Source organism: Leopardus geoffroyi, chromosome D4 (assembly GCF_018350155.1).
Source record: "Leopardus geoffroyi isolate Oge1 chromosome D4, O.geoffroyi_Oge1_pat1.0, whole genome shotgun sequence".
NCBI lineage: Eukaryota > Metazoa > Chordata > Mammalia > Carnivora > Felidae > Leopardus > Leopardus geoffroyi.
This window is the reverse complement of record NC_059342.1, coordinates 43414107-43440142: the sequence shown is the minus strand read 5'-3', so window position 1 is coordinate 43440142 and position 26036 is coordinate 43414107. Positions and strand designations below refer to the sequence as shown.

Below are 26036 nucleotides of genomic sequence, written 5' to 3'. Positions count from 1 at the left end.
AACAAAGCCGGGGGGGGGGGGGGGTGGCGGACAGAGAAAGTGTAACAGTGCGAGCAAAAAAAGGGGAAACAGGATGAAAAAGAAAGGAGAGCAGAGCGCGCGCGGCAGAGGGGAAGAGAAATGCAAAAGGTGCAGAATTGCAAAAGATGAAGCAAAGCCCTCTACTTTTAACTAACCTGGTTGGTTCTTTGTGAGATACCTTTCTATTTGCCGTTTGCTTGTGCTGGTGCCTGCGGCTTTGGGAAGTACAGTAGCTCCCTGTGACTCTGTATTGTTGCATCCAGGAGAGAAACTTAATCCCTGTCAATATATAACATATGCCATAAAGGGAAAGAGCCATAGACAAAAACTGACTTAACGTGCCTTTTAAACGTGTTCTGCACAACTGCTTTAGTCCTCTTCCGTGAAGCTCCTCTTTATTTTCTCCCTTGACTCGGAAAGAGGCTATGTAAGTTTTTGGAAGTTCCTCACCAAACCTAAGTAGTGACATGAGTTACTTTTAGGCATTAATGACTTGAGCCGGGGGTGGGGAAAGAAAAAGCAAGTTGCTTCTTTGTAAAGTGACAATTTAAAATGTCTAAGGTTTACTACACTAATGGCACAATTAGAAATTTAGAGCCCCTGGTTTAAAAAAAAAAAAAAAAAAAAAAAAAGCCCTTTAACAAAGACTGGGATGAAAGGGGCTGAAATTTGGGGTTGAGGAGCAGCCTGGTTTTGACACAGTGCCAGCTCACAACTATCTACTGTGGCAGGGAGAGGGAAAGAAAGGATGAATTAAATCTTCAGTTAATCCTCAAACCTTTTAACCAGCAGTTTCAGCCTCGTCCTTATCCATGTCCTTTATCAGAGCTGCTATAACACAGCAGAAAAGGCTGAAGTGAGTTTTACCTCCTCTTGCCTTCTACTGTTGCAAGAGGCTTGGATGGGAGACGCTCTGGAGGAAGTGCTAATGAGCAGTGAAATGACTGCAAGGCCAGCAACAGCAAAGAGAAGGTCAGGAAGCTTCTAAGTCTGGTTAATCCACCAGCAATCAAGATTTGACTCTACCAGAGGAGGATTTTATTACAGTTTTAGAAAAGTGTCAAGTGTCAAACAAGGACGTCTTTCTCCTTATCTGCTAAGAAAATCATGGAGTGTTTGAAAGAATGAAACAGCGAACTTGGCCTTCCATTTCCATAGGTGCGTCACCAGGAAGTTTTTCCTTTGTAGATTTCTTGAGAGCCCAGAAATGTATATGGTGGAGGGAGAAGATGATGAGAATTAAAGTCCTTTCCTCGTGCTAATAAAAAATACCCACAAGGTATGAAATGCAAAAATATGGAAAAGCTGCTCTACGCATAATGGGCGTGTGAGTACAGGCAGGTCCGTCTACATACATACCTGCAGCACTGCTTTTCAGCAAGGTAAAGAAACGCAGCTAGCTTGTTTAACATCAAGTTACTTACTTCATATGGCATGCCAATTAAAGACAGAAGAGCTTTGAAATGCCCATTTTCAACCTGTTAGGAGAGTCAGGGCATATAAGGATCTACCTTGTCCCTTTAGAAAAATGGATAGGACAAATCCATAGCAAAGAGGTCCTGTTTTGAAGCATGTTGTTCCCTTTCAGAGAGATCAGTTTTACAAATCTATAAAAAAACCAGCTAATAATGTTCACAAGCTGAAGAGTACCCATGAGTAGATGTAAAAAAGCTTGACTGATGGGCCATCTGGGTGGCTCAGTCGGTTAAGCATCTGACTCTTGATTGCGGCTCAGGTCACTATCTCATGGGTTGTGAGTCTGAGCCCCGCATCAGGCTCTGCACTGACAGCGTGGAGCCTGCTTAGATTCTGTCTCTCTATCCTTCCTTGCCTCTCTCGCTCTCTTTTTTTCAAAATAAAAAAAAAATAAACATTTTAAAACAAGCCTTGACTGGTGTTATCTGAAATCATTATATTAAAGAAATGAACTGATTGAAATAAACTTTCATTCCTAAAGCTATCTCTCTCGGGGCGCCTGGGTGGCTCAGTCGGCTAAGTGTCCAACTTCAGCTCAGGTCACTATCTCGTGGCCAGTGAGTTCGAGCCCCGCGTCGGGCTCTGTGCTGACAGCTCAGATCCTGGAGCCTGTCTCGGATTCTTTGTCTCCCTCTCTCCCTGACCCACCCCGTTCATGCTCTATCTCTCTCTGTCTCAAAAATAAATAAACGTTAAAAAAAAAAAAAAAAAAGTTATCTCTCTCTTACAAGTTGGAGCTTTCTGAGGCAGGGATTTTTATTCTATTAATTAGCTAAAGAGTTCCAACTGGTTCTACAAAATGGAATATTTTATTGAACACCACTTCTTCCTTCCCTCTTCACGCATAACCATCACTTAATAGGCAGATCCAAAGGCATGAACAGGTGGTAGGAAAAGGAAGAGAAGCAACAGTGGTCATGATATGATACAATTTGCAGAAGAAGAGCTACTAGTATGCTTTTCTAGATTCCTTCCTACTTTGGAAATAAATATTATCTAGATATTTTAAGTCAGCAATTTCTGCCTTGAAGTTCTGATGGGCACGTTGACATATAACATGATGGTCCCCTTCGCCTCAATAAAGTTGCTGGATGTCACAATATTCTTAAGTCAAACCCTCAATTACCCATTGAATGTCTGGAGGACAAGCACCACAATATCTCACGCTTCTGGTCCCCGTGCTCATAGCATTTCCTTTCCTGTTGGGGATGCCCAGAGAAACTAGGAAAAGCGATTGTGTTGTCAAACATTACACAGTGCACGGCAAGCTCCAAGCTTACTGTAATGTTAGAAAAAGGAGAACAAAATCAAGTTGCGTGAGGGTGACTAGAGTAAGTTTTGGGGATGAGGCAATTTTGATAATTACCAGATTTTATGTCATTATCCTTAAAGGCTGCAAATGGTTTTACACTCGCAATCGCATTTTTATGACTACTCCTCGACGTTGGTTAAGTACTCACTCCATTTTATATATGTGGAAAATCAGGCTCAGAGGAATTAAATGACTTGCCCCAGGACCCACTGGCTAGAACTGGCCTTTGACTAGGATTTTCTGACCCGAAATCACTCTTCTCTCATCTATACATATCTGCATATGTATGTGCACCTATGTATACACACATGTATGTCTATATATGTGTGTGTGTCTACACACACCTACACACCCACATAGACACTTTCAGATGCTGGCAGTGGTGTCATACTGGCTGGAGGGTAATGTTTATAATGAAGGTAAAGGAGTAGAGGGCAGGCTACCCAGGTTTTCCTATAGATATATGTTACCTGACAATGGAAAGTATCTCATCGAAATCTACGGTGTCTCTATCTCCCACCTTTATCACTTCTAAAACTTTTTCCAGTACCAAGGAAAAATAACATAAAACCCTAGGTAATCTAGATGCTTACTAATGGCGGCCTGGGGAAGGCCCCTTATGGCATGGGAGCAGGGCGTTGGCCGAGCTCCTTTTCCCTCTTCAGGTATCTACATTAAAGCCGTCTCACCAGTGTCTGAGCAGCAGCAGGGGCCACAGCTGCCATAATACTGGTGGCTGGCTCCCTGTACAATATATTAGGTGAAATGAAAGCAGAAGCAAGAGAGAGAGAGTGTCAGGGCTGTCTGAAGCATCATTCCAAATGGTATGGATTTAACAATACTTAATTTAAAAAACACCAGCTTGGACAGGAGCAAGCTGTTAACATTCAGTGTGCTTTATGGCAGGAAAGAGTGAGCTAAACTCTCCGAATTTCTCTCCCTGGGGAGAATGCATTACAGTGTCCGCGCCAGAGCCACCTGTCTCTTCCTGAGGTTGGGCCTCCTCACTTGGCCCTCCAGTTGCAGTTCGTGGAGTGGAGAGGGCAAAGGGTCTTCTGGAAAGAACTCAGGGGTGGGGGACCTTGGTGAGCTCGGTAGAACCCCATCTCCCCTCTTGCAGGAGGTGGTAATAGCAGCGTCTGAGACTTTCTAGCCTCACAGGCATGTATGAAAGTGGTTTAGTTTCCCTAGCTAATTCTGAAAATTAAAAAGAGGAAAACATAGCGTGGGGATGAAGAAGATGAAACTATAGGAAGCTGACTGCTACTCTCAGGGGCACAGCTGCAATCTGACCAGGAGTTTGTAGCTCTCCATTTCACCTAACATCCTTTCAACACCAAAGCAACTGGAACTTTTGTTACCGTTTTCAAATCATCTTTCACACATGACCTTATGTGATGTGAGCAGAAACTCTGTAAGGTAGAGAGTGATTATTATCCTCACTTTATAGGTAGCAACACTGGTGCTCTTCTCCGTTAAACACATTCATCCATATTACTTATTATCAGGTAGCAATTTGGGGCTCTATCTGAGGTCTTTCACCTGGCAACCCTTTGAGATGCTAACTCATGAAAATAGTTGCATTTATTGAGGTTCTCCCATGTGCCAGGTACTAACTACTTTATTATTTCATATAATCCTCACAATAACACTATGGGAGAGGTACATTTATTGTTCTCAAATGGATATGACTTATGGTCGATTCGTACTCAATATTGGTCCCAGCTAGTGCCTTCCTGAAATGCAGAAGCCAGAAACCTAGCAACTACATTTCCCAGACTCCCTTGCAGCTAGGGTACCAGAGGTAATTTAGATTTGGCTACTCAGGAGCAGTCCCACAAGATTTAAAAGAAGTGAGGCAGAGACCACACTTTGTTCTCTCTGCTTGTCAAAATGGCTAAAGAGTAAGGCAGTTTGTGTGCAACCATGACAACCAGTCATTACCTTTGTGGGTGATAAGAGGCAATCTTGGGGAATGCAGTTTATCAGCTGGATCAGAGAAGGTGGGAAGACTTTTTACATACAGCCCTTACATTTCCATCCAGCTGGTGTATGGAATAGAGTAGCATGGGAATCTTCAGAAATCTCAAACTAGTCTTTTTTTGTTGGCAATTCCAACTTTTTGTGAGTTAATGAATTCCTTTATAATGTAACACTTCCTGCTTTAATTAGCAAGAGGAAATTCTAGTCTCTGAAACAGAATCCTTGACTGATAATATCCCCTTTACCAGAGGAGAAAACTGAGGCATGGAGAATTCATTAATTTTCCAAGAATACATACCCACAGAGGGGAAGGGTCAGGATCTCAGGGGGAATCTGTGTTCTTAACCATTAATCTACCCTGCCTCTTTGTAGAGCAGAGGGCTATAGTTCAGAGATGGGAGAGATCATTGCTAGTTTGAGGACTCAGTAAGGGGGACTGAAATGGAAGAAACAGAAATTGAAAAACACCTTGAGATATAAAGAGACTTTTTTGCTTTTGTTGGTATTTTTCTTCTTTTTAAGAAAATTTTATTTAAATTCTAGTTGATTGAGTATAGTGTGATACTGGTTTCAGAAGTAGAATTCAGTGATTCATCACTTGCATACAACACCCAGTGCTCAACACAAGTGCCCTCCTTAATACCCATCACCCATTACCCATTTACCCATTCCCCACCCACCTCCCCTCCAGCAACCCTCAGTTTTTTCTTTACAGTTAAGAGTCTCTTATGGTTTGCTTCCCTTTCTTTTTCCCCCTTTCCCTATGTCCATCTGTTTTGTTTTTTAAATCCCACACATGAGTGAAATCATACGATACTTGTGTTTTTCTTACTGACTTATTTCGCTTAGCATAATACACTCTAGCTCCATCCACATTGTTGCAAATGGCAAGATGTCATTCTTTTTGATAGATGAGTAATATTCCATTGTGTATATATACCACATCTTTACCTATTCATCAACTGATGGACATTTGGGCTCTTTCCATTATTTGGCTATTGTTGATAATGCTGCTATAAACATTGGGGTTCACTTCAAACATTGGTGCCCCTTCAAACCAGTATTTTTGTATCATTTGGGTAAATACCTACTAATGCAATTGCTGGGTTGTAGGGTAGTTCTATTTTTTTATTTTTTTATTATTTGTTTATTTTTTTTAACGTTTATTTATTTTTGGGACAGAGAGAGACAGAGCATGAACGGGGGAGGGGCAGAGAGAGAGGGAGACACAGAATCGGAAGCAGGCTCCAGGCTCTGAGCCATTAGCCCAGAGCCCGACGCGGGGCTCGAACTCACGAACTGTGAGATCGTGACCTGAGCTGAAGTCAGATGCTTAACCTACTGAGCCACCTAGGCGCCCCAGGGTAGTTCTATTTTTAACCCTTTGAGGAAACTTCATACTGTTTTTCAGAGTGTCTGCACCAGTTGGCATTCCCACCAACAGCGTAAGAGCATTCCCCTTGCTCCACATTCTCGCCAACATCTGTTGTCTTTTGTGTTAAGATAAACAGAGAGACTTTCAAGAGATGATAAGAAAATGGGAAAAGTTTTGCAGGTGAGGAGGACAGAGTAAGCAGAGAGAAAGAGGAACATGTAAGGCCAAGGCTTTTACTCACCCTGATCCACTATTTCAGGCTGCTTAAAGAAGAAATATGTTTTTTACTTCTTTGTCCCACAGTCTCAGATCACATCCTCATTGATTTCTCCCTACAAAGTGTCAGGAACTCAATAAATTTTAAAATTTGATTTGATTCATCTTGAGTTGCCTAAAGTACTAAGAGCCTCAGCTTACATTTCTTCTCATTGCCTCCAGTGCTTAATTCAGGGCTTCTCACGTAGGTATTCAGTTAGCATCTGTGACCCTGGCCAGCATCAGAGAGGAATTCTGGAGGCTCTTCGTGCAGTGGACAGAACCCAGATTTTGAAACCAGAGTGTTCAGATTCTAGCTATTCCCTTTACTACCAGGAGAGCTTTAGGGAAATGAATTTCTGAATGTCACTGAGCCTAGCTTTTTTGTTTGTTTTTATTTTAAACTGTTATATGATGAGAATAATGGTCAGCACCACAGAGCAGTTGTGGGCAGTGGGGCAAGGGGTTTGTAGAGTATAGCTCAGTACAAGGTAAGAGATCAGTGAAACATTACCATGCTAGTTGGTGGGTATATGAGTATCCCCTGTACATGTCTTTCAACTTTTCTATGTATTTGAAAATTCTGATAAAATTCTGGGAAAAATTATTATCATAATCTAGATTCTTTTTTTTTTCCAACGTTTATTTATTTTTGGGACAGAGAGAGACAGAGCATGAACAGGGGAGGGGCAGAGAGAGAGGGAGACACAGAATCGGAAACAGGCTCCAGGCTCTGAGCCACCAACCCAGAGCCTGACGTGGGGCTCGAACTCACGGACCGCGAGATCGTGACCTGGCTGAAGTCGGACGCTTAACAGACTGCGCCACCCAGGCGCCCCTCTAGATTCTAATTCTAGGACTCCCTCCCCCTGCTCTGAAAAAAACAAACAAACATAAACAAACAAACTCATAGCAGAGCACTGAACTGCATCAGGAGGAAAGAATTATTCACTACTTTCAAACTGGCGGTCCTTCTTCCCCCCTTTTTCTCCATTGCTAGGGCTATGTTATGGATCACAGAGGTTTGAATTAGCTTCAACAAACACTTATTGAACACCTACTGTGTGCAATGCTTGATAAATAAATAATTCTGAAAACAGATAAACTGTCTCTTAGAGGCTTTTTGACATAGATACCAGTTTAATTGCTGAGGTTTGAATTATGGTTGTAATATCCACATATTAAACCCAAGTGTAATATATAAATCCTAGGCCCTTGATTCTTAGTTCAGTACTATTTCCATGACATCATTCTTCACAGATAAAATAATTATACCAGAGCCAGACAATACGGTGAAGGGGTGTTAACAGATTTATAGACAATACAGAGAGAGGGATTAAAAGGTAAAAGCCAGATTCCTCTGCTTGGCATTCAAGGACCTCCCTGATCTGTTTGTAGTCCCAGGATAATAGAAAGTCATGCTCCAGCTCAATTGAAATACCTGATATTACTCCAATACTCCAAGTCCTTCCACTCCTGTGTATTTATGCTTCCAGTCCCTCCTGCCTGTAAGGTCCTCCCTGCCATCTCTGTCTTGCTCAAATCCTTGTTAACCTTTGGGATGTAGCTCAGATAGCTCCCCCACAAAGCCTCATATATAATTGGCATTAGATAAATACTTGTCAAATTAAGCATGTGAATTGATGACCTCAGCTATGGCTATAGATACAGTGCCAGGAAAAAAGAAAAGAGGGAAAAAACCAAGCAGGAGAATGGCAAAAGAAAACAGAGTCTCCGAAAACTAAGGAAAAATGGAAATTAGATATAAAATCAAATTTGAATTTCAGAATAGCGATTAAACCATGGAAAATCAGAGTCCTCTTCCTCTAAAATAAAATAGATTATTGGGTATTCTTCAATTTTATTTCTGTTATATGCTGTTATATTTGCTCATACCAGCAGGATGAATGGTTTCTCTGTTAAGTTAGGAAGATTATCTCATATCACAATTATAAACATAGTCAAAGAAATTCGAAAAACTATGAAATAATGGAATGCTGAAAAAGAATCTATAATTAAAAATAATTTATAGTATAGTTTCTTTTTTAACTTTCTGAAAAGGGCATGGAATTTGTAGGTAAAACGGGATGTTTTATCTTTCCTACTTCAAAATGTGATGGGCTGTTCTTTCTTTTGAAAAGACTTTCGTGAAGGAATTTGGATCTTGGTAAGCGTGGCAAAAAGAGAAAACATTACATACGGTAATGACATAGAGAATTGAATACAAGCCAACAACAACAAAAAGTTACCAATCTGCAGGTGTCCTGAGGGGGAAATAGTGGGTGCAACTGGGAGAAATAGGTAAAAGAATCTACAGATTTATCTTTCTTGCCCATGCATTTTCTAGAAGTTAAAATCCAACATTGGTTCCCAGAACAGAAACTGTAGTTACGAGACAGTATAGGATTCTAAGGATAAAGGGGAGAACCCCCATTCCTTAGTTAGGATTGTAGGGTGGGACCTAGTCACAAACGCCCTTTGGAGAAGCTTGAGGGGACACAGGTCCTAGTCTTGAGGTTTCAAGGCCAGCAAGATAAGTTTGATGCATGTCACTTGATCTTACCTCTCGGAGGAATATAAATGGGGACATGTCTGGGCTGTGTAAAATAAAGAGGCAGCAAGACTCAAGGGATATGACTGTGAGGATTTGGGCAAGATCTGTTTGAGAGAGGCAGATTCCTCTCCGAATAGTCCTACAGGCCTAGCTTTTGGTTTGGGTGTTTGGTCACGTATCTTCTCTTTGCCCTCCCCACCTCCAACCTCACTCTGCATGTCTCCTTTGATTTCCTATCACTCAGACTGTAATAAAAATGCTCTGTCATCCTCAGATGACCCTGTAAGTAGAATATTTACTGTACTCAGAGGCATCTACTTTTTCTCTCAATACATTGGTTTTTAAAGTTATGCCTACATTTTAAGGGACAAAACACTAAATAGCATACCTGTGGCAGAAATATTAGCTGTCTCCCAATATCTTTTTCTGCCTTGCTAATAAACATACATGCCCAGCGAGAAGAGACATATTTCCTAGCCTCTCTTGCAGCTATATGTGGCCGTGTGACAAAATTCTAATTAAGGAAATGTAAGTAGGGGTTGTGGACGTAGTTCCAAGTGAGGTCCTTAAAGAGAGGGGCATCCCCTGCTTCACCATTTCCTCCTCTGTGTGGCTGGAATGATAATGGGAAGACTGGAACATGGACCATGAGGTGATCTGGAGGGGATACTATGCACCAGAAAGAGGGCCCTGGCTGCCTGACACTCTGAAGCATCATAGTGTTCCTAGACTGGCTACCTCCAGACTTTCATGAGAGGAAGAAATGCATTTAATACAACATGTGTGTTTTAACATAGTATCTTGGTGGCAGGACTATACAAAACCATTAAATATATAGGCAAGTTATATAGTCTTCTGTCAGCTTAGGATCTATGAATAAACATCATGCCTCTGGCTTTGACTAATGGCCATTATAGAAATGTGTATGTGTACCACTCCCGAGATCTTCTAAAATTACCTAGGACAGTTTTGCTTATGTAATCCAATTATATAAGAATCCCCCTGGCAAATTCTTGGAATATAATGGTCAAATACAAAAAGCATGTCTTTGACAGGTGAGAATGTTTCATTTTTTAGATAAAGAGAACTAAATAAAGGTGGGTATGTTTCCTTTTTTTAGATAAAGAGAACTATATAAACTTACGGAGTTTCTATCTTTGCTTTGGCTACTAGGAGGGTCAGAACGAAAATTTGTGCTCAATGGTTAGATATTTCCTCAGCCTATGGCTTTTAAACATTTTCTTACTCTTTCCTGATTTTTACATTCTATTATTCCATGTAAGTGGTTTGGTATTTTATCCATTGCAATTTTACTCTAAGCAACTTTTGGATTTGTTTGGAAGAGGTAGGGTAGAAGCATATAAAATAAACATTGTGATTGTAAAAAAGAAACCATCTACGGGGCACTTTATGGGAGGTGATGGAGTAAGAGAGTGATTTCATACAGATGAAAACAATGTTTTTCTTTATCCTTATGGCGATTAAACTCATTTTTGTTGCCTTCATGATTTATTAAACTTTCCAAGGCTATCCTACCCTTTCTAAGCTTCATGTTTTATTTTCTTTAGTCATTTGGAGAAACTTTAAAATTATTTAAGAAAATTTATTCAAACTCGATTATTATTTCTTATATGGTACTTCCACTGGTATAATGCCATTTGAATGAAAAAATTTGCTCCTCCATAATCAAATATAATACCTTAGAATTCATACAATGCTACTACATTTCATTTGTACAGGTTCCATTAATCTAATTTCTGATTTCGCTGAAATGATTATCTCCTGAAGCTACTATTACAGATAATGTATGTGGGGGAGGGGTTGGCAATGTCCTGATTCACCTGACATATGGGACAATGTACTATTCCCATCTGGTTCTAGTTGTCTAAGTTGCTCAAAGCCTCAAGTTAGTGAAGGTTGGGGTCATGAGGGCACTCTTGCCATATACTGTACAAATATATTACTGGTCTCAAGAAGCCTGGGAAAGAGTTAATGCATCAACTGTAAATTATTACCACCATCAAAAGAAAGAACAACAGCAAACCACTCAAACATTAGGCTGTCAGTCTTGAAGGCGGTGTTTGTGTCTTGTCTGTTCATTCCCAACTTTTGCCATGGCTACCTGGCACACAGTAAGAGTCTAATAAATGTTTGCTGAACATATGAATTATTATAAAAGCATAAGCCTGACTCCTCAAAAATTAAACATAGAATTATGATAGGATCCAGCCATCCCACTTCTGAATATATACCCCAAAGATATGAAAATAGACAAATATTTGTATACTCATGCTCACAGCAGCATTATTCAAAATAGCCAAAAAGTGCAAGCACGCAGGTTTCTATTGACAGATGAATGGATAAGCACACAGGGTATATACATACAATGGAATATGATTTAGTCTTAAAAAGGAAAGAAATTCTAGATCATGGATGAAAACTTGGATGAAACTACAACATGGATGAAACTTGAACACATGTGTGATTTCATTTATATGAAGTACTTAGAGCAGCTAAATTCATGGAGACAAAGTATCAGGAGCTGGGAAGGGGCAGATATAGGGAATTCATGTTTAATGGGTATAGAATTTCAGGTGAGAAAGATGAAGAATTCTGAAGATGGGTGGTAATAATGAACGCACAATAATTTGAATCTACTTAATGACAGAACTGCACTCTAAAAAGTATTTAAAATGGTATATTTTATGCGAGATATATTTACTATAACTTAAAAAAATTTTTTTGAATGTTTATTTATCTTTGAGAGGGAGAGGGAGACAGACAGACCTTGAGCGGGGAAGGGGCAGAGACAGAGGGAGACACAGAATTGGAAGCAGGCTCCAGGCTCTGAGCTGTCAGCACAGAGCCTGACACTGGGCTCAAACCCACAAACCGCGAGATCATGACTTGAGCCGACATCAGATGCTTAACCGAGTAAGCCACCCAGGAGCCCCTACTATAACATTTTTAATGAAGAGAAAAATAATATAAGATAAAATACTTATGAAAGTCTGTACACTTATGTATTATGTTTCTTAACAGTATGATTTATTTTGCTTATTCTTTATGCAACTTTCTTGTATTCACAATATTCCCTTTGGAAATGAGGTGTGGGAAAATAATCAAGACTTGCTTCAAAAATTACACTTATTAAAATTAGATTGGACACATGTATTTAATTTTCCATGCCAAATGACCATGTTTTGGTATCTTTAAATGGCTGCTACTGCTCACATGCCGATATAACGTTTTAATGAAGAGTCGTCAAAACGGCGAAAGTAATCTGTGGTGCCATTTGTTTTAGGATTCTGTAATTATTTCCCCTTCTTTTGGAGGGGTGATTTCCACTGAAACATGAGTTTGCTTATTATAGACAGGGATGTCATCCACTGTGTGTATCACGATAGAATAGGTCCACTGTGTGGACTTCCGAAGTGTTATCCTGGAGACTTCTTGTGGATGACCCAACAGAGTATTTTCACAGGTCTGTTCAAGGAAGAACTTATTTTTACAAAGAATGAGAGTCATGAAAAGAAGCTGGGGGTAACGATAGTACCCTGGTGTAAAACCTGCATGTACACCTAGTAAAATTTGGAAATTGAATTCACTCTGCTTCAGATTTCATTTTCTCCCCTATTAAATCAGAGTACGACACAGGCATCACAAAATCTGCCATAAATAATTCTTCACAACCGTCTGCTTCACTTTGAGTGCTCTGGACTCTCTCCAGCCATAAAACCTGGATCTACTTTTACCACTAAAGAGGATAGTCCCTCTCTTGGTTGGGGCTGAAGACACTAAAATTGAAAAGAAGCTTGTCATTCAAGCAGTTACTCTGCATGCTACGTCTTACACAGAAAACAGGGGTTTCACCATGGAGCTAGGCAAGTCCTTGAAAATCTTGACAAGATTTATAAATAAGATGTGTTGTTTATTTATTATTAAAAAAAACCCTTTCCATTGTGTTTTCCTTGGTAATGTAACAGTGATATGTATTTTTGCCAAGAATAGGGTGTGGTTGCTTCGAGGCTTAGCCGATCATGAAATGTCATGCTTAAGACTTGAGTCAGATCATCAAAACAATGTAATTCTGGAAAAAGAGTGCCAACAGTTTCTCCACTTCTGCTAGATTCAACTCTATTTGAGTTGTGAGCATTAGTAGGTTTCCTTGTGACTGTGTCCAGTCATGACTCTGAAAATATCATCAGCAAATCTCGAATTTCATACTTTCGTGCTTCATTCTGAGGGTATCTTCCTCCCCTGCTGCCTGACTTCCTCCTGCATTTCTTCTATCCCTCCCTTTCCTTCTCATTTCTTTGTCAATTTTTGTTGGTTAATAATAATGTACTTACAGGGATTAAAATAAAATGGAAGAATATTACTTAGGGATTGTACTTCAAAACACCCAGCAATGCAGGCTAATGAACTCACAACTTTTTAAATAGACAAATGAATCCAACTTCTTAAACACTTGTCTCCGTAGGACTACTGAAGATTTGAAAATCAATTTTTGTAAAAGTTGGCATAGTTCAATACTTTTCCAAAGAGTCTGGTTAACTCAGCCAGCTTGGGGGTTTCTCTACTCATGATAAGCCCCTTTGGTATGCAAGTTCCCTGAGTGCAGAGATTTGGTCTTTCTCATATACCTCTGTAACTACAGTGTCTATAATAGTGCTTGATTCATGTAAGGCATTCAATAAATATTTATTAATGAATAAAGTAACCAGTGAGATAGGGTCCTGGGTTCAACAGAGGACTTGAAAGATCTAGGTCCATATCAAGAAACTAGGATCCAGAGTGGTAGATTAAATATGTCTGATAAAATACCAATAAAGTCTGACCAATGAAATACACATTGTTTATGATGTATTATTTCCTTGGATAATATAATTTGTAATATAAAAAAACAAGCATTTTATATTTTACTATAAGATGCTTGAGAGTAGATAATAAGTTCTCAAATATTATCTGTTAAATGTCTAAATATTGAAAAAATCCACGCTCATCGGATAACTGTCTTAGGCAGATGTGTGGATCACGAACATAAAGCTTCTACAATTCAATTATTAAGGTGACTTCTAAAATATAGAGGTAAGATACCAATCCCCCCTTTAAATACTAGAAATAATAATTCCACTATTTATATAACATTAAAAAGCTAGTCCTGTGTGATTTCTGAAAACATAAAAGTTCTGTTTGTTCAAAATTTAACTGCTCATGGCAGCAAATGCTGTTTTTTAAAATACTGTTGATAAGGGAATGAGACCCATGCTCTGAACTTCTCAGGATGTGCATGGGAATATTTTTGTCATAAAATCAAAGGGCTGGACTAGATTTGCTAAAGTCTCTTTTACCTCTAAAATTTTATGACTCTGACTTTAAAAACAAATTACCCATGGGGAAGTAGTGTCTTTGTAACTCACTCAGAATTTTCATTGTCATTGGACAGAGACTCCTCACTGATTCACCATATTCTGGCTCAAGTCTTGTTTATAGCGTATTAGCTTTGAACAAGCCGTTTCTTTTAAGGGTGCTCTGAAAATCTTGTAGAAGCCATAGAGAGCCTATCATGAACCATAACTGAGTTTGGAGATTGATGCTCCAAAAAGAAAAGATACTAAATGTCATGGAAAGTTAGGGAAAAACTAGGCAAAGTGCTCAGATCTCACATTTGCCATTCTGCAAATGGTTAAAGCACTATTGTTCAACTGTGGGCAGTGATCCACCAGTAGGTCATGAAATCAACTTGGTGTGTAACAAGTAGCATTGAAAGTAAAAGTTAAAAGGAATAATTCAGAGTAGAAAAGAAAACATTTAATATATCTCCTATAGTTAGGATAAGTACTGTTGGATGACACTTATTTCAGGAGTGTGTGTGTGTGTGTGTGTGTGTGTGTGTGCGCATTTCAGTGGCATGTGATTTGGGTTACCATGTACAATGTACTTCTTCCTGTGGAGCACGTTAAAAAAAAGCTTGAAAACTATTGGTTTAAATGAAAAAAGTCATTCCAAGTCCAATAAAAACATATTCAAAGTCCTTTCAAATTCTGTAATTACTTCTATGAAATCCTGAAGATCTCATGAGCATCCTATGCAATCATAGCAAAGAGGTAGGGTGTAAATGGGAAGGTTTCTTTCCTCAAAGAAAAGCAGCACCAAACTCACTCATCAATTTTGAACACCAGAAGCCAAGATCACTGAACCCAAACTCTTCCATCTAATGGGTTTGATTGGAGACGGAGGCAGATCCCCACTCTGTCCCTGATGGACGGTGGATATCAGCTACACCCAAATGTGATTATATGTGAGCTCAGACAGAATATAGACCAGCCAAGGGATTCCTTAAAAACCTTTCTTATTGACATATATTATGTATACAGAAAAGTATAACTAGGAAATCTGTTTTCATCTTGAGGGAAAAAGAAAGACTTTGTAGCTTTCTTCATCTCTTCCTTCTCCTTTGGCATCTTGTATTTCTGCCTAAGAGATTTCTAAGAACCCATGGTGGCTTCTTGAGGACAGGGAAACATATTATAGAAGTGAAAACACCTCGTGTAGAAATTCTTGTCTTCATCTTGGTGTATATCTTACATAACTTTTTTTCCCCTGTAATATGATTTTACTTTAATTGGTGAGTCAGTATTTCCATCTCCTTTTATTTATCAAAACATTTTTTGGGTGTTTTTAAAAAGTAAAACCTCAAAGTTAGCTCAATAACTGGACAGTCCACAGCACTTTAACATAGTAAGTAATTATGCCATAAAGTACATGGAAAAATAGAAGTTTTTCATAAGGACATGGAATTTAATGATTGTGAAGTATGATAAATGTGGGACGAGACAGTTTCTTTTAAGACACATACAAAAATATATACATTTACTGAGAGGCTGGTATATGTCCGGGACTGTTCTACATGCTACAGGAATAAATGAGACAGCCAGGAAAATCCCTGGTTTTGCAGTGCTTACGCTAGTCAGGGGAAAATGTATGAAAAAAAATTAAATGGGTGAATAAACAGTATAATTTCAGATAGTGGCAAGTGCTTTGACAAAGAGAAAACAGGACTGACCTCATGGTAGAGCTGGGGTACAAGCTGAAATTGAAGTGGTCACTGAGGGGGTGACCTTTGAACCAGCATCTCAATGAATAAGGAGGTAGCCAAGGTTTCCAGGGAGATTAAAGCAAGGAGGTGTGAGCACTGGCATTTAGTTAGCAGTACTAAAACATCTTCCAACTTGAAAAGAAAATGAAATAGAGATGTGTTAACTGAAGAAAAGAAATCAAGTAGTAAAAGTTGTTCATATGTTATTTTAAATGGATCCATTAGGAACTAAGGGAAGGACCTCCCTTAACCTTGTTCAGGCTGTAAATAATGCCCCTGGAGTTCTGGAAATGGCTGAATAGTGCAGCTCACAACTTTGGCGGCCAAGGTAAAAAATATCATGTATCCCAAAAGGAAAATCTAGTAGATCAAGCAATCAAGAGTACCACTGATGAAATTTACAGCAATTTGTTAGCTTAGAACTTCCAACATGGCAGGAAAAGGGTACATCCACCATGCTCAGGACAGTTGGGTTATGCAAGGCTTGTTGAGCACTAAGGCCATTTACACAGACCTTTGCTATAGTCTGAGGAATAAGAGGCTCAATAATCTCAGAGGAGTATGGAAAACTTGAAGACTATTCAGAGGAAGTCAACAAAGATGATTAAGAATTGAATAATGGGGCCTCTGAGAAAAGGTATAGCCAAAATGGAATTACTTGGCTGGGATTATTTATCTTGGTGAGGGACGCATCCAAGGTGTGGCTTAATATGGCTTTAAGAGTATGAAAGGTAATGGTGACTAGCTGTTCTTTATGACCTCTATGAAGAGAACAAGTTGAAATGGGAGAGCTTTTAGTTAAAGATAAGACTTTTTGGATTATAAGGTATCCAAAACAGAGCAAGTTACCTAGCAAGCATTTTAGGTCTCTTTCTTTAAACTTTAAAACAGAAGCTATTAAAGATCTTTGAACCCCTTCCACATGGATGGTTTTGGTGATCTTTGCCAAGTTCAGTGCAACATTTTGTGGGCCTATGTACACTCATGCACACTTTTTTTCTGGGAAGAGGGTTGACAACTTGTATTAGATTAGGTTCATGCCTAAAAATTTTTAAAAGTCATTGCTTTTGAAAAACCAATTATATTCTCATTTGTTTGGATCAGTTGAAGAACACTTTGGTCTGAAAAAGGAGTGGACTATATATCCTCTCAAGTTTGCCTACCATCTTATAAGTTACTTATGAGATTTTGAGATCTGCATGGATGGCTGCTCTAAAGATTAAACATTAAAAAATTAAAGATTAAGAGACTAATGTTAGATTTTAAAAAATTATATTTAAGTGACAAATGCATTCATGAATGTGTATGTGTGTGTGTATATATATGCGTGTGTGTGTGTGTGTATACACACATACACACACACACACACACACATATATATATATATATATATATATATATATATATATATATAACGTATATATAGAGAGAGGGATACTTGCCATAAGACTGGAGGGTAAGTGGTACTCCTTGGGAAAAGTACCAGCTTAAAAAACATTTGCAACATACAAGCAAATGGGAGAAAGGTATTCTGTGGAATATTTAAAACATATGGTTTTTGTTTGTATTTCTTCCAAATGTTTGAGAAACGTGAACAACTTGTACCTGTATACAGTCGTGACTATGAATGCACTATTCTGTTTTAACAAAAAATGTATTTATAAGCAAGCAGTAAAACATTGAAAGAAATTATAATGTTAATAAGTAGGAGGCTATCAGGTTCCATATTAAATTTCTCATACCTAAAGCTTACTTTGCAAAGAACAGTAATTTTAACTTGATGGATTAAACAGTTTTCAATATAGTATAAATTTCAGAGATCCATAGGAAGTGATGTAATAAAAGTCCTAATCAATTGGGCATATAGATACCTTGCACACACAACCACTTCCTGTGAATTGTACAAAGAGGCAAAATTGCAGCATTAGTGAAATAGGTGAAACACAAAATTCTATTTTGTTCTTACCTCCATGTTGGAAGCATTAATGAAAGAAAGTTTAGGAGCCCTGAAAAGCTTGTGTGTATCTTTGAGTACACAGATATGTAACTGTGGTTGATGTTGTGTTAAGTTTGACATCATTTACCTTATTTGATCATAAATATCAATTTCCATCAAATTTCAATTTTGTGTGGGGTAATTATTTTATAAAACACAGTGAAATCTTAAATTCTCATTCGTTCTGGCTCCATTTATTTAAAAAGGAAGGGGAAAAGTACAAGGTAGTTGAAAAACTGAGAACCAGAGATAATGAGAGATAAAATAGGATTAGAGCATTTTTTTCTCTGGCTTCCTGGCCTGAGGCACAAAATGCAAGCCTGAGTTATCACTGAGAGAGATAGGTATGTATATTCCTGGGACGTATTTGGGACACTTACATCAGATCACTGGTCTCCATTTTTACAGGCTTGAAGAATTGCATGCAATGAAATGACAACTTCAGATACAGTAAATTAATAACACATGGAGCTGAAACTTGTAAGGTTTCTTTTCCGGGGAAGTTAGATAAACAAATATATTTACACAAGAGCTGTTTGAGTCATACAAATTTTAAGCTAGTACTTATGTAAGTGGCAATAGCTTTTCTGAAAGTTGCTCAAATCATAGTTTCAGTAATGTAATTACTGTTTTCTTTCCATTCATATCACCATAAAGGAGATATACATCAAGAACCTCACTTAGGTAGAGCTGCACTTCATTTTCCAGGTGTAAAATCAGAGGGAAAATACAAACATGAAATCATCTCTGAACCGATAATGAGGTAGGTTAAATATATACACACACATATATATACACAGCATATAATGACACCAGGTTATTATATGTGGTTCTCCTGCCATAAAAATCAATGTATGAGTTTGATCTTCATATTGAGTAGGCATGAAAGTACCCAAAGTCTTTCCAGGGAATATTTAAACATGATTAAGAGGAAGAATGTCCATATTCTCAACTTCTGTATATACTTTTTCCTAAAACTGAATATGGGAAAATGCACATACAGTTATGGTGTTCTAATAGCCTCCTATCCCAGTTCCCCATTTTAAAGCACATTTGACTTTTCAAAAGTACCTGAAACTTACAGTGGTATGTTACCCCAGGGTATAAAAATAGGATCACCAAACAAAAGAATGATTCAAAATATTGGCTTCAGGGAAACCTCCTTTAATGAAAGTACCAAAAACCCACACTTAGAGTCCGTGTCTTTCCCTGTTCTGTGCAGTTTTCTGCAAAGACAAAGTTTTAAAAAAGGATATTTTGGTCAATGCTAAGCTGTTTTGAATACAGATGTATTATATAGTGGGCAATGGGAATCATGAAAATTTTCATTTAACCATATTGCCTCTTCCATTCTTCAACTATTGTCAAAGAATAAATCACTTCAGAGGGCACTGAGTGAGAGCAAAGCAAAGAGAGTTTGGTAAGTTATATCATAGGGGCATCAACTTTTATCCAGGTCGCAGGAAATTCTTCATGGTGTGTTTGTTCGTATGTATGTATGTATATATGTATGGATAGATGGATAAACGAATGAATGAATCTTCTTAGGATTAAAAAGTGATATGGTTTGCACGTAGCTAAGTATTAACAAACATCCATTTCCACTAAAAAATGAAGTCAGACTTTCTCTGGCTGCTTTTAATGATTAAGTTATATGGCACATATTTTCCCATTAACTGAGTTAAATTTGTAGCTACAAATGTGGTTTGATTTCTTTGGTTCTTATTTTAAATTATAGATGTATAATTTATATACAGTAAAGCCCATCCATTTTAGGTACACAATTCTGTTAGTTTTGACATATATAAGTTGTGCAACCAGGATGAAAATCAAGACAAAGAATTATTTCCATCACCTCATAATGTTCTGTTATGTCCCTTTGTAGTGAATCCTCTCCCCTTTTAATCACTGAATATACATCTATTTTATGGATCTATGACAATTTGTTAATTCATTAACTGCTTGATGGACATTTGGGTTGTTTCCAGTTTTGAATGATAATAAAGCTGCAACAAACATTCCTATATATATAATTGCCTGGATATATATTGCCTGGATATATATTTTTATTTCTCTTATAAATACCTAGGAATGGGAGTAGTGAGTTTTATGGTTAAGTGGTTTTTTTTTTTTTTTTAACGTTTATTTATTTTTGAGACAGAGAGAGACAGAGCATGAACGGGGGAGGGGCAGAGAGAGAGGGACACACAGAATCGGAAGCAGGCTCCAAGCTCTGAGCCATCAGCCCAGAGCCCGACGCGGGACGGGAACTCATGGACCGCGAGATCGTGAACTGAGCTGAAGTCGGACGCTTAACCTACTGAGCCACACAGGCGCCCCTATGGTTAAGTGTTTTTTAACTTAATGTAAGCAACTGCCAAACTGTTCTCCAAAGTGCCCATCCCATTTCACATTCCCACAATAGTGTAAGAGAGTTTCAGTTTCTCTGCACTCTTGACAGCACTTGACATTGTCAGTTTTTAAAACGTTCGCCTTTCTACTGGGTCTGAAGTAGTGTATCAGTGTGGTTTTACTAATGATGTTGAACATCTTTTCATGTGCCAATTTGCCACCTGTATTTATTCTCTGGCAGAGTGTTTGTTTAGATCTTTTGTCCAATTTTTATTGGGTTGTTATTTTCTTCTTCTTTTTTAAATGTTTTTATTATTTATTTTTGAGAGAGAGAGACAGAGCGTGAGCAGTGGAGGGGCAGAGAGAGAGAGAGACAGAATCAGAAGTTAGCTCCAGGCTCCAAGCTGTCAGCACAGAGCCCGACGTGGGGCTTGAACTCACAAACTATCAGATCATGACCTGAGCTGAAGTCAGACGCTTAACTGACTGAGACACTCAGGTGCCCCAAGGGTTGTTGTTTTCTTATTACTGAGTTCTGAGAGGTCCTCATATATTCTCACATATACAAGTCCTATATCAGATATATGTTTTGCAACCATAAGGTTTTGACAATAATATATTTAAAACATGGGATGTGATAATACCATTTTTTCAAAATGTATTATACTAGCAAAGCTACATTAAATTAACGATATTTTAATTTTCCTAATTCTTCCTGAATATATTAAGTTAAACAAGGTGCCTCTAAGAAAAAGAGCAACAGATATGATTAGTAATCATTGGATAAGTATTGGTAAAGCAGAAACTGAGAAGGTAAATGGCTCTAGTGTTACAAATTATTTTTCCAGTCAAACCATTTATAATTCTTTGCTTTTAAATGATATAATTGAATTGTCATCTAATAAAATATTAAATATAAGTTTTGATGGTTAATTACTAAGTGATTTCTGGCATCTAATTCAGAAGGAGTTCAAAGAATTGAGTCACATTATTTACAAAATTCCTTCAACTCTCAAATTCATTCCTTTTGTGTAATCAGTGTTCTTTAGTGCTTATGTGAATAAATGTGAGTATTAGAAATAGGATTAATGAGTAACCCCATCTGATTCTAGCAATAAATGATACTTATCTGCTGATAGATGAACTATTCTGGAAAAGAAAAAGCTCCATATATCCCATTTAGAGCAGTATTTTCAATAAAACATATTACTTAACAAAATTTGTATTATTTGTGTTATTGTTGGAGTACTGTTAATGGAAATAATATCATTGCCCAGAAAAAGCTTTTTTAAGAGACTTGTGAACATAGAAAATTTAACAAAAACTAAATTTCATTTTATATACATATTTCTGTTTTTGTAGCACATATGATTATTGTTGATCATTAGTTCTTTTTCATTTTTTAGAAAGAGGAAAACTTTCAATCATTAAATATACTACATTAGGGTAATATGAGCTGAAAGAGAAAGAGAATGAAATAAATGGCCAGTATATATTTTTAATGGGCAGTTATGAGTCTAATTGGTATAGTACTAAGATTCCAGTAGAAACATCTAGAATTGTCAATATTTGTAATCCTCCAGATACCATAACTTTTGCAACTGTTTTACCTTCTGATGACAACTTTTAAATAATAACTTCAAAATGTGCCCGTGGTAGGTAATTTTTCTAAATTCGTTTAGGTAGTTGGAAATTAAAAATTTTGAAAGATAGGTCATGACCTTTATAATTCTTTCCCTTTTCTCCCTGGCCGTTGTGACATTTGGCCCTGGTCTCATTGTTCTAGTTTTCAAGCTTCTCAGTTTGCGATTACAATAGCAATAATTTTCCCTGGACACTGAGCGGATGACTAGCTCATTCAGTGCCCTGTGTCCTTCCCACATTGGCTGACAGCAGAGCCTTAACTGTCCATGCCAAGCTCCTTTCTCCAGGGCTCAGTCTTGACATTCTTCCTGAGCAGCTCAACAAAAGCATCATAAAAGAACAAAACAGCCAGAGTGATTCTTAACTGGGTATTCAGAAATTTATAAAAGGATTTATTATTGAGGCTTCGGGTTTTGTTTATTAATCGACTTTGGTTCTCTCTTGTTTTCTGGTCAAACGCTTTGTGTATATGGGAGAGAGGGAAGAAGGGAGGGAGAGGAGGAGGAAGGGAGAGAGAGAAAGAACGAGACAGAGACAGAGGGAGCGTAAAGCCTCTTGTTTTGTCGGAGTCCTGAAAAATGTTTTCCAACATTTTCAAAGCTTTGTGGATTGAAACCTAAAAACCAGACTGAACTGCTCACATCCCACAAGTGCAAAGTCATGTGTACCTGACACCTGCCATTTTTTACACATCAAAGTTTGGGCTCTTCTGCGTTTAAAGGGCTCCTGTCATCAGGCTCCTGAGGGGCACACATGTAGAGAAAGGAAGCCCACCCATTTGGCAGAGAGGTGTGTCAGACTCTGAGGAGGAAGGTGCCCTCTTTCAAGAAGGAATGTACAGAAAGACATTCAGAGAGCTCCACGAGGGCACATCCACTGTGTGTGCTGCTGAGCCCCCAAGCACACACTTAAAATTGTGGGACATTTTGTTTCACATCAGGTGAAACAAACAGCCCGATTCCCCTGTTAATGATTCTTGGGACAACGCCATTGCTTTTCTTGCTTTTAAATACTGAACTGAGGTCTGTGTGGCGTCTCCCTCCCTCCTCTCCTCCCCATAGGTTTGGCACTCATTTTCCCCATTATTTCAATGAGTAATGACACCAAGGGCATGACGCCAATCCTACCGGCGCTTTACACTTTCCCCTTTCTACAAAATAAAGGAGAACCAAACCAAACAGGCTAGGGCATTCGGCTTTGGGGATTGTGACTAATTTCTCAGCTCTCTTTGCTCTGTCGTAAAATGCTGGCTGTCATTCGACATTTGGCTTTTTTTCACAGAGCCCTTGAGCAAACTTTATTTACAGTGCATGCTGACTTTTATTACTACATAATACAGAAAATATTTGCTTCATTATGAAGCCAACTGAATATTTATTTTGATTTTTGTTACTTGTGGTAAACAGAGTTCAAAACACTCTCCACTACCATTGTTCCAAACTGGGCAAAAACTATGTAAACAATCAGCATAGTGATTGTGTGGCCCAGACTCTGATTGCCCCACCTCCCTTTCCAGCAAAAGGAAAGTTTTAATCTAAAAAAAAAAAAAAAAGTGTTTATGTTAATTTTAAATTTTAAAGCAACCTTTGCCCCTCAAGACTGTCTTTAGTCCATCCTGGTGGTTGCCTTTTATAGGAAGTCACCTCACAATGAAGTCTTTTCAAGGCACTTTTAACTAAGCCTTCTTTTTGGATAAAGTCCAAGGTAGGCCTGATTCTAAGACAAACATTATTGCCCTAAACATCAAGAGTGCTATTTTTTAGATGACATAGGTAAGAACGTGAGTGTTGGAAATATATGTCTGTACCCAAATGCATTTTGTCTATATTTAGATATATGATACTGGCTTTGCTGATTCCATTCAGTTCCAGTTCCGACCTGTCTAGTGTACCTCAGTTGGCTTTGAACGATTGTCCAGACTTGAAATGGACCCATTTGGCCTCCTATATGGTCTAGTCCCTTCATATCCACATTATGATAAACATGGCAGTCCAGACTGGCTGCATCTGCTTCCTTGTTCTTTGACTTTTTATGATTAATTCTTTTTGTAATTTGGTAGACTTTTGAATGGCTTTAAGTCCTACTTATAAACTCCATACCAGTTTACTTCTGCATCTTAAAGAAAAATAAATCCAGGATAGCCGAACATTTTTAGTTCATATCTTTAAATGCTGAGAAAATCATATATGCTAGCATGAATCCAGACTAATATTTATGTCAACATTTTTTCCAACCCTGGATATACCTTCCCACTGAGAATTTGGGAGTGAGATTTAGTTTCTGTCTTACACTTAAGCCCACATCTAGAGTTTCTGAAACTTCCATCTTAACAGATCACTTTGGAGTTGCTTTTTCCTTTCTGTGCTTTATAGGACATTTATAAAACTTCTGCCTTCTTGCTAGAGGTGCTCACACAATTGGGCCAATGTGAATGTTGTACAATAAAAGAAAAACCTTGTGCTCTGGGATCAGATCTGGAATCAAACCTTGGCTCTATCACCTCCTGGATGTATGACCTTGAGCAAGTTACTAATCTTCCCAAACCGTATTTTCTTCGTTAAAATAAGGAACATAATACCTATATCACAAGATTACTATAAAGATTAAACATAATAATGTGTGAAAAGCATTTGACACAGTATTATGTGTAGAGTAAGCATTGGCTCATAGAAAATTGTTCTGTTTATTCTAATAAGAGTAACTTTTTAAAAATATAGGTTTTGAAAAAATTTGGATTTTCTACATACACGCAAATAAAGGTCAACAAAAGATGTTTTATAAAATTTCGCCTGGGTGAAAAATTTTTAGGACATCTAAGTAGGGCGTCAAATACTTTCAGTATTTTTGTATATGAGTCTTAGCTAGTATTTTCTTCTTTGGTATCATTTGGTAAAATGTGTTGTTAGCAAATCTCTTAAATCTTCAGTTTCCCCATCAATAAAATGGAATGACAAAACTTTGAAAAGTTAGAATAAAGGAAATACTAAAGATTACCATTATCAGCCCATTTTGTAAATAATGGGATGTTGAAGAACTATTTTACATATACTGTGATTAAAATATGTGCCACAAGGTTATAACTTTTATATTTAGGAATGTAGATAAACAATGAGGATTTCATCTTATCAAGTCCAACATTTAATTTATTTTTGCATGCTTGAGAAGCATGGTCAAAACCTTTGTTATTGATGAACTATTTCTTTCTTTTTTCTGAAGATAAAACATATATTTGATGCATAATGGTAGTGATAGATTGGTGAACTTTGGAACCAAAGTTTGTTTTTAGACACCATCAAACCGAGCTGGTGAAGAGAGAGTCTGGTTATCACTATCAGAATAATCCCATAAGAACTGCAATCTTGACAAGGAACCAACCCTACCATGGAAAATAAGTCCATACATTTAGTTTATTGAAGAATAGCACAGGGTTTAAGAATTTTAACTTTGGAATCTAAGTGACTGGGTGTGAATCCTGGATCTAGAACATTCTATTTGACCTTAGGCAAGTTACCTGAACTCTATGGATTTCAGTTTCCTCACCTATAAAATGAGGTTAATCATAGTACCTACCCTACTGAATTATTTTGAAAAATTAAATAAGTCTAGTAAATAAGCCTTCCCTGTAGAGAAGTACCTGGAATAAAGAAAGGGCTTGCTAACATTAGTGGTTGCTGATATTATTAGTATCTTGGTAAATCTGCAGACTTTTTCCTTAATCAGTAAGGGGCATAACATTAATATGGCATTTTTTCATTTAGGTGAAAATTTGAAGGATATTTGTCTATCCTTATGCCTGTGGACACTGCTTGGCCCTCACTCATGCTACTATTATCATCTGCATTTGTTCTCCTTTTGCCAGATATTTAAGGTAAAACAAGATATAACCTTGTCTTCAAGAAGTGAATATTCTTTCAACGGAGAAAAGGAATGCACAGGTGAAATACTGGGAATCTTCTTGAAACCTAA

At 37.8% G+C, this 26036-nt stretch overlaps 1 protein-coding gene across 6 annotated transcripts in view; it reads right to left on the bottom strand.

Annotated features, from left to right (window-relative positions):
* Positions 1–26036, bottom strand: part of ADAMTSL1 (ADAMTS like 1) — an 884660-nt gene that overhangs the window by 379915 nt on the left and 478709 nt on the right. The gene's annotated exons all lie outside the window — the stretch shown is intronic.